We start from the raw sequence: 13348 nt of genomic DNA, 5'->3' as shown, positions 1-13348 counted from the left end.
AAGGCCCTCTCTCCATTCTTTGGGGAGCTGGAACGTGATGGTGGTGGCTGTAGGGCACGGTCCTGTGCCCTCCCTGTGCCGTATGTCTCTGGGCATCTGGTGAAGCTGTGGACACCCTCTCAGAAGAAAGCTTTAAGATGCACGAAATAAAATCCGGAGGAGTACAAAGGAAACAAATTATACTGAAATACAGTGATCAAAATACTAGAAACAAGTTGGCATATGCAATATGTCATGTGAAAGCACTACGTGTGCTCTTGACAACTCTGTAACGAGATGCGCAGCCGGCCCCGCAGCTGCTGTAACTTCGAGTACCGGTGGGCGTCCACGTTTCAGTGACCTGCAGCAAGTGCGCTGACAGGAAGCGGTGATGGGGCAAGACCTGTACTCCTACTTCAGACGCAGTCCTGGGTGCTCCAGCACCACCGCGCTCTCGGCCTGCTCCTGAGATCAAGGGATACGAGCAACCCCCGTGGAGGAGAGTGAGCACGAGGATGAACTTCCCCAGCTTCTGTCATTTGGGTCACCTGGAGGAAGGCACAAAATGAAACTGGACACCAAATCTTTACTGGGGGGACACCCGTGAAAGGGGAAGGAGGAAGGGGGGCCTGTGAGGAGGTCTTTGAGAAGAAGGAGGATGGAGAGGAAGAGCCTCGGTCTGCGGTGGGAGCAGGGGCTAGAGACAGCCTGTGTGAGGGTCCTGCACTGGGCTAGACAGTTCTAGAACCCTCCATGCCCATCTGTCAGCTGGGAGCAGCTCCGGGACAGTGTGCCATGGGGCGGGTCCAGGCTCCTGGCGGGGAGGACTGAGCGGTACAGCTCGCGCCCTCACAGTGCATGGCTATGGCTCCCTCAGTTCTAGGTCCAGACCCTTTGGGTCCCTGGGCCCCGGGCTAAGAGCTCCCAGCCCCGGGAAAGGTAGATGTCACGTCTATTTAGGCCATTGGCTACTGGGACTACTCCGAGCTGGGAGTCGCCTGGTGGCATGATGGAAAAGGGAAATGTGTGGCCCCGCCATGTGTGGGTAGCTGGTTCCTCATGTGGGCCGTCTCCAAGTGTGGGTCCCAGTCCCCAAGAGCTTCTCCTCATTTTCCATTATCAAAAACATACCTGTCCTGTGTTTTTTCCTTTGGGCGTTGGCTCTCCACGGGCTCTCAGTGGGAACGCAGTGCAGAAATCTGTGCTGAGTTGTCAACAGCACACTGGAAGGCTCTCCTGGAGGATTTTGAATTTTAACACATGGCTCCTGAAGCCGTCCTTTTGGAATCTTCAATGAAAGAACTTCAGAGACCATCTGTGTCAGTGTGTTTGGGCTGCTATAATGAAATGCCACAGACTGGGGCTTATAAACAACAGACGTTTGCTGCTCACGCTTGTGGAGGCTGGAGGTCCAAGACCTGGGTGCCAGCATGGGCGGTGAGGGCCCTCTGTGGGGTCTCAGACTTCTGGTCCTACCTCACACGGCAGAAGGGGCGAGGGGTCTCTCTGGGCCTCTTCTACACGGGCACTAATCCCGCTTGTGAGGGCTCCAGCCTCATGACATAATCACCTCCCAAGGGCCCCACCTCCTAATAGACCACCTTTGGGGGTGAGGATTTCAGCATGTGGGTTTTGGGGGTACAGAGACATTGAGACCACAGCAACACAGGAGCCTTCACGGAAACCATGCACGTTGTTAGTGAACGAGCCTGTCCCTTTGAGCTGATTCCGCTGGGGGCTGCTGGCCAGCCACTTCCCTGGGGTGTATATGGGGCGTCCTGCTAATTCCTAGGAGGGCAGAAATGTGGGGCTGCAGGAAGAGAGCCCGCAGTCTCTGAAATCCTGAACTGCGCATGGAATCAGCCCCTTCACAGCTCTTTACTTCTGTTCCCTTCAAGCGGAGCGGGTGGAAATGATTAACGCTTCTTTAGATGGAGAGTAGTTTTAGCGGTTTCTATTGTGGGCTGAAAAAAACCCAAAATACTGAAGATTTGGATGTATCAGAAAACACTTTTCTGGCCAGTTTTTCTTGTTATCTCTTATGATTGCAGGGCTGTTTTGGAAACATGTTTTTACTGGCTTCTGTTATAAGAATGTTTTGGGCAAATATCTGTATTGTTACAGCAGTCAAATAATTGTTAAAAATGAGGCTTTCTTTGTCACCAGTTCCAAGCCCCATTTCCACATCGGGCCAGCCTGGGGTTGTTCCAAGGGGCCTAGGGTAGAACCAGGAGGCCTGGGGCAGTACAGGCATCCTGGGACAGTACAGGAGGCCTGGGGCAATACCAGGAGGGCCTGGGGCAGTACCAGGAGGCCTGGGGCAGTACCAGGAGGCCTGGGGCAGTACAGGCATCCTGGGACAGTACAGGAGACCTGGGGCAGTATCAGGAGGGCTGGGGCAGTATCAGGTAGGGCCTGGGGCAGTATCGGGAGGGCTGGGGCAGTACAGGGGGTCTGGGGCAGTATCAGGAGGGCCTGGGGCAGCAGGAGAGGGTCAGGAGGAGCTGTCCAGATAGTGCTTTCATGGCAACTGGCAGCAATGTAAATATTTTATGCCCTGATTTGCCGATTTCGTGGGTGTTATGTCTCACTGAGCCATGACTTTTTTTCCAGTGTCAATTTCTAGTTCCTAGAAATAATGATGTTTTAGTTTGCAAATGTGTAAGAGTCCATCATTTTTCAAAATGTAGGAACTGGTTTAAATTATAATCGACCAGGTCTCTTGGCAATGCTGGTGCGTGCTCAGGGATTCTGGATGTCAGAATATCTGACCAATGTACATGTTGTTCTCAGAAGCAATGAAAGTTTTATGAATACCCAATTAAACAATTAATGAAGTGAATTGATATTATGGTTTATAGACATCTAATTAAATATTTATTAATTTATATTTTTCATATTTTGAAGGATGGAAATGAAGATCTGGCTCATTTGTTAATCAAAAAATTTAGCAGTTCAGCAGGTTTTATATACATGGTAGAGAGGAAACAATGAGCATTTTATAATTTTATTTATTTATTTATTTTTCCCCCAAAGCCCCAGTAGATAGTTGTGTGTCACAGCTGCACATCCTTCTAGTTCCGTACGTGGGACGTGGCCTCAGCACGGCCGGAGAAGCAGTGTGTCGGTGCGCGCCCGGGATCTGAACCCGGGCCACCAGCAGCGGAGTGTGCGCACTTAACCACTAAGCCACGGGGCCAGCCCACCATGAGCATTTTAAATCTTTTTAGCTAATTGTATATGTATTTATGTCATGACCTCTTCCAAAAAAGGATTTGCGGTTTCATCTAAAAGAACAAAACATGAAAGAAAAATGAAAATATCAGTACAAGAGGAAGTGAAGGCAGAATTGGAAGACGTGACGGAAGGAGAGACTGCTCACCAAGCACACCAGGAGAGCCCACACCGTCTAGGTCCTGGAAGTTTGCCTGTGAGCTGCCTAGAGTCAGCACAAATGATGGATGTCACTTTCCAGATTCATATCCATCTTGTGAATTATCCACATGAGCAGATGATTATCTAATTTTCTTTGTTATTTATATGAGTGACATTGGATCTACATGTCTAAACACATGAATGTAAATAAATCCCACTCTCTGGGAGACGACAGAATGCCCGTCATTCAGGGAAGCTCAGTCCGGATGCTGGAGGGGAAAGGAGGTCACTCCTCACAGAGGGGTGTCGTGTGTTTCTTGTTGAAGGCGTGTTTTTACCCACAACGTGTCTAAAGTACCACACAGCAGGAACTTCCTCCTCCCGTTCACTTCTGGTGGGCTTGCTATCTGACAGCCTGAGCGTGGAGCCCACACAGCTCAGGTTAGGGAGGGTGTGCTTCGTGGAGTAGCTTACACCCGAATGGTTCCTGCTATCTCCGTCCTGGAGGAGCTGGGAACTGTCTTCACAGGCGTTTTCTCAAAACGGCGATGGAATACAACTATCTGTGGAACGACGCTCAGGCCACAAATGCTGTGATTGGTCTGCTTCTGGTTGAACGTGTGCTGTTTAGGAAGCTACAAGACGTGAGAATATACATCTTGTATATATCACTAGGAATCTGTGATTTGAACTAAGTTAAAACAATATATTCTATTTTTAGTTTCTCAGCCCAAATGTGATGATCACAGAATCAAGGCATCCAATGCACGGTAAGCGGATTAAGAAACTGTGCACATCCTTCGGCATCTTTATAGCACTCCATGTTTTATTTGCTGAAGAAAGTAAATTTATTTAAGATATGCTTTTTAAAGTTTTTAATATTTGCAGGTGAAGAATGGAATTAATAAAATACCTTATTTTATGTGAAGGCATAGCCTCTTAGGTATTACTCTTCATCCACACTCAGTTGGAAGCATGAAGATGTCATTAGGAACCAGAAACATATTTTTAGGAAATCTTGCACTTTTGAGACAATCATTTTCTCAGGTTGTATGTGTTATATTGGAATTATAAGTATGTCTAAATTAAAATATAAATCTCCAACACAGGATCTATCTCTTCATTGTGTTTCACATAAGACTGTGCACATTGTTGATACTCAATTAACTAATAATAATGATAATAATGTAGCAATATGCAACTTCCATTTAGTCACACATTCTGCATATACAGTAATTGTAAAAGCATATCATTTCTTCGATTATGTGTTGTGCCAGGATAAAATGCATCATAATCACGAAATTAGAGTTAATGGCAGGAAGGGGACCTCTCTGATCAGCCCCTCCAAACCCCTATATACACCTCTTAAATGCACCTCATTATGAATTCATTTTAAGCTTCATTGAGTCCCAGAAATTAATTTGACATAAATTTCATTGTAAGGTTCTAGAAACTTTAATTTCAAAGGTAATGTTCAAGTAGAATTTTGTTTCTGTTTGAAGCACATGCTATAGATGGATGTTGAAATAGGCGATGAAGACACCAGCAATGAACATTTTTCTGAAATGGCTCTGATTTAGTAAATGTTTTATTTTGCATTTACTTCTCACCTTTATTTCTAGAACTCGAAGCACGTTCTGACATAGGTCTCCTTGGTCCATGGCCATACCTGCCAGCTCGAAGGGTCGTGGGGCAGGACGTTACTGGACGGAGGGGCCAGAGCAGGAACTGAGCTCGGCCTGGGAAGCTGGCGTCCTGGGATCTTTCCGCACAGGTTCCGTGGCTTTGTGTGTTCCTGGTTTCATGATTCTGTGTCATCCTCTTAATATGAGAACTTTTATCTTCACCTGTGGGATATTCTGGCTGTTGTTCTCGCACTGTCTTCTGCTTCTGTTGTTGGGTTCTTACCGACACCTCCTTCCCCATCCGTCGTTTCATCCTCATTCTTCACACTTCTTTTTTGCCCTTTTCCGACAGCTTCGGGAAGGTGCTTTGACCCAGTTCTCCTCACTAACTTCATTCGCAGGTGGGTCCATGCAGCTCCTGAGTGTGTTCATTAAGTTCTTTATTCCAACAACAATGTAACTCATATCCACTCTTCCCAGGGTTATAATCTTGATGCCCACCTGTTCCTCCGTCATCTTGCTCGTATCTTCTCATCGCTCCTTGAAGAAACTACTCTGCTTGTTTTAAGTTCCCATTTGCCTGCTCCATTGTTTCTACTTCTTAGGTAGGCTTCTTCTCTTGGCTATTTTTTATCTTTCTTTCACAGTCCTAGAGTGCCTCAGGTGTCTCGTAATTTCCCCTGTGTGTTCGTCTTTCATTCCCTTGGGAGTAGGAACTGCTCTGGAAAGTGATGGGGAGGGATGCCAGGGAGGCGTCTTCCAGGCGACTTTGGGGTGACGGACCCCAGGGTGGGGAGACTCCAGGGTCACAGTCTGGCCCCAACCACTGCTGCCCCAGGTCCTCCTGGAACCTCTGCCCGGCACTGTCTTACGCAGGGACGGTCACTCTCGGATGTGACTCTCTAGTGCATGTGGCAGAGGAGGGGGTGCAGGGAGGGTGCTCAAGCGCCACCAGCCCTCCCCCAACAGTGCTCATTGTAGCCCCGAGTTGCCTGTCACTGACTGCCCAGGCCAATGTCAGGAGAAGTGAAAGGCCCAGGGAGAAAGCTCTGGGCCACTCCAGCGTTGGTGGCTCCTGCCTCTCCTGCTCCAAGCTCCTGTCCACAGTGGTCCTGGGCACTTTCTGCCACCCCAGGTATTATCACAGATTCCCGCTACTTCACGAGGTCAGCGCTGTCCACCAACCTCCTCTCCCCCGGGGTGTGTCCAAGGTCTAGTGGAGGGGCGGCCAGTCGCCTGAGGTGGTGGCTGGTTGCTCGCTCATCCAAAGTACTCCATATATTTTCAAATACAAGATAGTGCTTTCTGAGCTTGTGGGAGTAGCTAACGAGGTTATTAGTTAATCTCTCAGTAAATTTATCAAACACCTATATGTGCATGATGCTCTGCCGGGGGAGAATGAGAAGAAGCGGAGAGAAGACACTGGTAGCACAGGATGGCTGGAGCGTGGACGAACCGACGTAACACGCGTCTGTCCTTCCAGCGGGCTCCCTGGCGCTCTCACAGCCACTCTGCCATCCTTGCGGTGCCACCACCCACTGTTTCCTTGGGGTGGGCAGGCCTTTATAAACTCTTTGGATTTTTTTAAGGGACAACCCTGGAGCCGCTGCTTTTGATGCCCTTCAGAGTCTTTCGTAAGTTCCTGGATGTTCCAAAGGACAGCGAACAGGCTGATAGGAGCTTCTACGAGGGAAACAGCTCTGTTAAAGGGACAGGGTTTTGGGGTGTTAGATTCTTGTGGGAGAAGACTGGAGAAAAATCTGGAATGTCAGGGCTTTGTCCAGGGTCTCGAATGTGAGCCTAAAGGTTTTAGACTTTTTAAATTGTAAAACTATAAATATACACAGATAAATATAGAGAAAAAATAAAGAGAATAAAAAAGAAAACTTCTACAAATCTAGAAATAACTCTGCTAACATTCTGATATATTTCCGTTTGCCCTTTTTTCCTGTGCACGCAAGACTCACACTTTCAAATAAATATGGTCATATCATGTAATATTATTTTGTTTGTTTCTTTTGAAAAAATTTTTTTTACCAAAGACCTCTTTTTATTTCAGTACATGCAAATTTTAATATGGCCCCAAACTAAATTCAATAGCATGGTTCTTGGTTCAATCAAATATGCTTGGTTCATAAAGCATATTTTACTGCTTTAAGACCTAATGTAAGGATATCAATGTATAAAATATATAAACACAGTAGCCCTTTTCTCGATACATGTTGTAAAATTTTCCCCAGAGTATCATCTTTTAACTTTGCTTTTTTTTTTTTTTTAACGTAGAAGATTTTAACAGTAAGGTATCCTGTTTCTGGTTTTGTTGTCCTACTTAGAAAGCCTTCTCCAGCCTCAGATTATGAAGAGACATTGAAAGTTCTAAACAAGTGGGTGGAGTGAATAGTGTCCCTTTAGAAAAGTTAACCTTGCCCAATAATCGAGGGTGAAATTACCCAGCGCAGACCTCGTGGCGTCAAGCAGGAATGGAACAAAATTGCACTGAGGAAGAGTTAGGTAGAGCGAGAGGATGATGGGACATCTGGGGACTAGGGGACAGCTAAGGATGGTCAGCGCCTTGAAGAGAAGCACAGGGGGTAGGTGGAGAGTTGTGTTTGGTGACCATATGGAGTTCAATCTTTTTTGGTCTTGACAGAAGGCTCAGATGACAGTGTCCAACAGGGCAGAAAACGTGAACGTGGAGATGGGAGGGAGACACCAACCATGACCGCAGGGGTGATGGTTTGAGGCCACTGACGTGGAGGGTCACAGAGCAACAGCGTTACGTTAACGCCTCCCGTCACCTCCTGGCAGCCATAGGTGTTCTTTCTTGTTGACCACTCGGACGCAGGCACACTAGACAGCAGAATAGCTTATGCCACGAGTCACGGGTCTTAAAACGCCTCTTCAGTCTGTGGTGGTTGTAGATTCCCACTGAATTTCATGAAGATAAACTTCCACTGAGCTGTAAGAGATACAGAATCCTAGAAAGCAGTTTAACAATGATTTAAAAAAAAACTTTTAAGAACCAGGTTTATTACATATATTCTAGATCTATTTTCATCTGTGAGTGATGTTGTATCAGAAACCATCAATAAAATTTCAATTTCATAATATACAACTGAGTGATGTGAAGACTATGGAACATGTGCACATTACCAAGATGCACTTCCTGTACTTTTTAGTGTGGAAAGTGTCTTTTTAACTCGTTTTAATATCATAAAGGCCCAATACTCTGCAGAAAAGATTCCATAGTGTGGCAGGAATTAAGAGAAATGTTAAATTTAAAAAAATAGGTTAGAATTTGTATTTTTTTTGAAATTCCAAGTGACCTGAACGTCTGCTTGTAGACCAACTGCAGATATACTTATCAGTATTTTATTGCCATTCCAGATAAAAACCTTGAAAGGACTCATCAGGTACTAAAGAAATGAACAGATGGAAAAAGAAATCTCCCCTTTAAGTGGGGTACCCTCCTGGATCCACTGTTTTGTGTCATTAAGCACGATTCGCCATACTTGGTACATGAGTGCGGGGCGTCCTGAAACTGCAGGAGGGGGAGAAGTCACCATCACAGAATAACAGCGAGGAGCGGAGTCGTTAACCACGGAAAAGAACTGTAGGTAATTGGGTCCATCCGCCAGTCCGACTGGCTGGATTCTTCCAGAGTCTATTTTTAGTGTTTTATTTAGCCTACTTTGAAAACTCGTATAGATGATGGGGCTTCTTTCTCTTCCCCTGGAGGACAATTAAACAGACTAACAGCCTTTCTCGAGGAAAGATTTCGGGTATTTGGTGCCTACTTCGGTGCTCAGTTTCATCCTGTCCGTGTTATTAATGTTCTGGTGACTGTGCCCGAGTCTTTTTATTTGGGTTTTGCTTTAGAGAGTCACTGATATTATGGGAATAGAACTTTCCTTGTTATTGCTTACCAAGCCATTCATGTTTCTCTCTCAAGGTTTTATTTTTAACCAAATCAACACCAATATGAATCTGCTAAATTTTACTTTTCCTCTCTCTGACTTGTTCTCAGATTGAGTGACGATCTCCAGATGGAGCAGACTGGAACAGACAGGATGTCGCTTCCCTTCCTTCTGCGGCCAGTGCTGAGCAGCCCCTTGGCTGGAACTGCATCCTGACTCCCGTGTGCGCCAGTGGCTCCCTTAGTCCTATTCGTCCTATTTTCTCCAACTCATAGTTTTATATTTTAAATCATTTCTACTCAGTTGTATTGGTTCACATTTTGCTTTTCTGATTTTTGGCTAAACTTGCAACGTTTGTTTCACATCTCTAATTTACGTTACCCTAAAATTTTGTGTCTCGTGCTGTTCACGCCCTTTCCTTCCAGAACACACAGCTCCCTGTGACCCTGGGGAGTGCCCAAAGGGCGGGATACAGGTGAACGAAGAGGTTTGACCTCGGCTTTGCTGTGTCTCCCTCACCCCGAGAAACGCTTCTCATGTTCCTTTATCTTTCCCAGGGTTTAAGTTGTACAGAGTCCTGAGAATTAAAAAGGATCCTTTTAATTTTTGCCTCCGTGGTAAGTGGAGAATGTGATGTGAAATGATATTTTGTAGTGTAGACAGGGCATTCTGGGATCCTTTTATTTGGCTATTGAAGCCAAGATTCCTCCCGACTCTTACTCCCTTTGGCTGGAACACAGAGTTGATTTTTAGTGAGCTCTTGAGGAGGACACTACGGCAGCTGCGAAGGCTCTTGGAAGAGGGTACTGTGCATTTGCTTTCAGCTCTGGTTCCGTGGCTAAATTTGGTGCTTCTGGTTTGAATTTGTATTTGCTGCTGAAAATCTCAGATAGTATCTTATCTCTGTTCATTCCCTATTGTCTGTTTGCAAGTATAGCAACCAAGTAAAGGATTCTCAAGCTTGGTTATCATCTGGCCTTGATCTTCAATCTGGCTCAGTGATGCACCACTAGATGTCCCGACTGTTGGTGTGGGTCAGAGGAGAGCGGAGTGAAGCAGAGATTTCATGGTACAAGACGTTGATTCTTGTCGACTTTCAAAAGAAAACGCACACACAGACACACACACCTGCATGATCATGGAAGGGAAACAAAGACACAACACACACACCCAAAATGCAACAAGTAAAACCCAAACTTGTAAAGTTCTTCCAACAAGTCACGTCCTGTCTTTCTGATATAGTTCCAATCACTTCATATTATGTTTTTGGAAGTGCACAACAAAGAGGTCTTCCTCTCAGTTTCTAGTTATTATTTGGACCCTGGGCTTAAATCTCACAAGCTATTGTGGGAATTCAGGATCTGACACATGAATTAACTGGGAGTGATGGGAGGGCAAGATAGGACTGCAGTTCTGGAGATGTTTCTCCTCTTTATTGCTCTCTCTCTCTCTCAAAAACAAAAAAAGAGAAATAAGAAAAAGAAAGAAAGGACACACACACACCCAGGTCCCTGCCCCCAAACCACTTTCTGCAAACCCCTCTATCCAGAAGCCCTCAGCAGCCTAGGTGATGCCCCAGTCCAGGGTCCTCTGGGTCTGCCCTTCCTAGAGACCTCACTGTGTCTGAGCTCAGGCGGATGCTAGTGGAAGGTCAGGGGGCTGGGATTCAGGTCTTGGGGCTTTGTGGGGACTGATTCTGGGATAATGAAGAGTTTGTGTTTGAAGTGGTACAGTTTCTTGAGTATGTTAGGCTCCAGGTCTCTGTAAGCCAGTGAGGCATATTGCAGATGCCCAACATGGTTGTCCTTCCTGTGTTGGAGCGACCCCGGGAACACAGCTTTAACTGTTCCCTCCTACGGGTGGGAGAACCAGAGCTGCACGGCCACACTGGAGTTATCTTATATGTCCGTGATCATCACGCATGTCGACCCATGCCCCGTCTGACCGGGGTGGAGACGCTCAGGCACAAGGAGGCTGTATCTCGTCTGAGGTCACTCACTAGCAAGGCTGGTGGGTGGACTTTGAACCCAGGCAGCCTGAGTCCGGAGTCTGTCTCTGACCAGCATGCCCCACACGCTGCTGCACTTTAATAGCGGTGTGATGAGGGCAAAGGAAGAGCCGTGACCCACTGGGTGAGAGCCGATCCACGTGGTGATGAGAGATGCACCTGCAGAGGTGAGTCAGGTGCTGGAGAGGGATTGCTCCTGCATGTTACCCCTTGGGACTTCATCTTGAGGGCAATGGAGCCACTGAAAAGTTTCAAGTAGGGGCGTGAAATAAACAGTTGCGTTTCAGAATATCCATCATGGCTGGAAAATAAATCAGAGGGGCAAGAATGGGGAAGAAAAGCTTCAGATCATTGCAGCTGTCCACGCAGGCAGTGGTTGGACAGCAGGAGGAGAGAAGCGGCAGGCTGGTTGTTGTGCAGGAAGAGCGGGCTGGTCTCACATGCTGATCCCAGAGAAAGGACAGACTGTGGGATGCCCATCAGGTTCCTGGTTTGGGCACTGGGGTGGGCCCTGGAGGCAGTCCTTAAACAGAACAGAGCAGGCAGAGCCCAGCACTTTGCAGAGAGCACTCCTGTTCAGATGGGCCAAGAGGAGGGCGGACTTCACGTGAGGGCACATCTTTCCCTGGGAGATCAGCCAGTTTTCCCAGAGAGCAGAAGCCACGGCCCGCCCTAGGTTTGTCCACGCTGTGAGTGTGTTGGTGACCTCTTTGCTCTCTGGCTCCTCACTCTACTCTCTTCTACCGAGGACTCACGACAGGTGCTAGTTTGTTGATGTCACTCTTCCTCACTAGAATAGGTGTTTCCTGAGGTCAGAAATGGTGTCTGTCTCTCTCATCTCATCTCCCTAGTACAGAGCCGGTTGAATGACTGGCTTGCTAATCGAATGGTAAGTGAACTCGAACAATATTTCTAAGAGCTGAGATCAGGTACCACCTAGAGTTGGAAAGCGATGAAATGCACCTGTTCAGGTGCACATTTGCTAGAAGAGGCACATACACCTTACGGGTCTTGGAAAATAGGAGCTGGATGGGGATACTGGCGTTCTTTACAGCTGCCACCAGCACAGGAAGACCAAAAATCCACACTGCAGAAAGGGAAGAACAAACTATTTTGGAAGAATGTTGAGCAGGTAATAAAAATGAATTACAGAATTGATTGCCCACCTTCAACTTAGGGCATCCTGAAGAGCCTCACAATTGTGTCAGGAAACAGTCCAGGGCTTTTCTGTAATCCTTTACTGCAGGTTTCATTGCAGTGATATTTCAATGCCAAGGAGAGTAATTTGCAGCATGAATATGGCATTAGATTTGCAATCTCCCACATTTTAAAACCTCCATATAGAAGTGAGCATTTGGTACTGGTACTAGTAGAATTCTCATTTCCTGCTCAACTTTCAAAGAAATTGGAGTCAAATGTCTGTATTAACGTTTATAAAATTTTAAGAGTGATTTCCTTATCACATAATTAGCCCGAGCACTCTGCTGTGTGCACGTCTGCTGATCATCGCTCCTCGGAGTGAGGCTGGAACAGCTGCACCCCAGACACAACGAGAGGGCTGATGTGGCCCTGGGGGGCGCACGCCGTGGAGACAGACGAGAGCATTCAGGGGATACCATTATTACAATTCAAAATTGTCCATTTTAGTAAAAAAAAAGTGTTTTCTTGTTAATAAAAAAAATCCAAGGCAAACTCTGAATACCTAAAGAGGTGATGCTATTTGGCAGTTTAGAGAAAATTATATTTATGAAAACGAGCTCATCAGGAGGGCTGGGAGGCTGCACAGAAGAAGAGGGACCTGTTTCTGTCTCTCTTGCACATCTCCACAGAGAATAGGAGGTGTTATACTTGGTGCTGGAGGGCAGGCTGGGCCTGCATCCTGCTGTCCGTGCTTCCACGGGACACGGAGGACTTTCGTGAAGGCCCCAAAAGCTGTGCTGGAGGACCCTAATGGAAGGATTGACTCTCCCATCTTGTTCTGTTGCTGGGGGGCCTTCGGCTTTGCAGATAGTAAGGGACAAAAACTCAACATCTGCAGAGAAAGAGTGGATCCGCTCAGACAGGGCCGCGTCGCAGGTCTGTCCCTGCAGAGTCAACGCTGGAGCGGTGCTGTGGGAGCCGATGACCACAGAGGGGATCCAAATCTAGACGGTCAGTCAGGAGCCTCTGAAGGTGACTAGCACCTGTAAGCCGCCAAGCAGCCGTCTCACAAGCAGAGTCTCGCTCTCATGAGTGGTTCCTAGTCTGAACAGAACCTCGTGGTGGAGGAAATTGCATGCGGAGCCCAAAGGCCTTGATTGGCCCCTGTAGTAACTCGTTCCTCTGGAGAATCAGACTCGCAGCCTCAGAACAGCAGTGACGGGTCAACACGGGAATCTTGAGGGCATCCTCCACCAGGATTTTTTTGTGAATAATAATACCAAAAATAAACAGAAATGGAGAGT

This window comes from Ceratotherium simum, chromosome 14 (genome assembly GCF_057802395.1).
Source record: "Ceratotherium simum simum isolate JZ-2026a chromosome 14, ASM5780239v1, whole genome shotgun sequence".
Classification (NCBI taxonomy): Eukaryota; Metazoa; Chordata; class Mammalia; order Perissodactyla; family Rhinocerotidae; genus Ceratotherium; species Ceratotherium simum.
Note: the sequence above shows the minus strand (reverse complement) of the source record.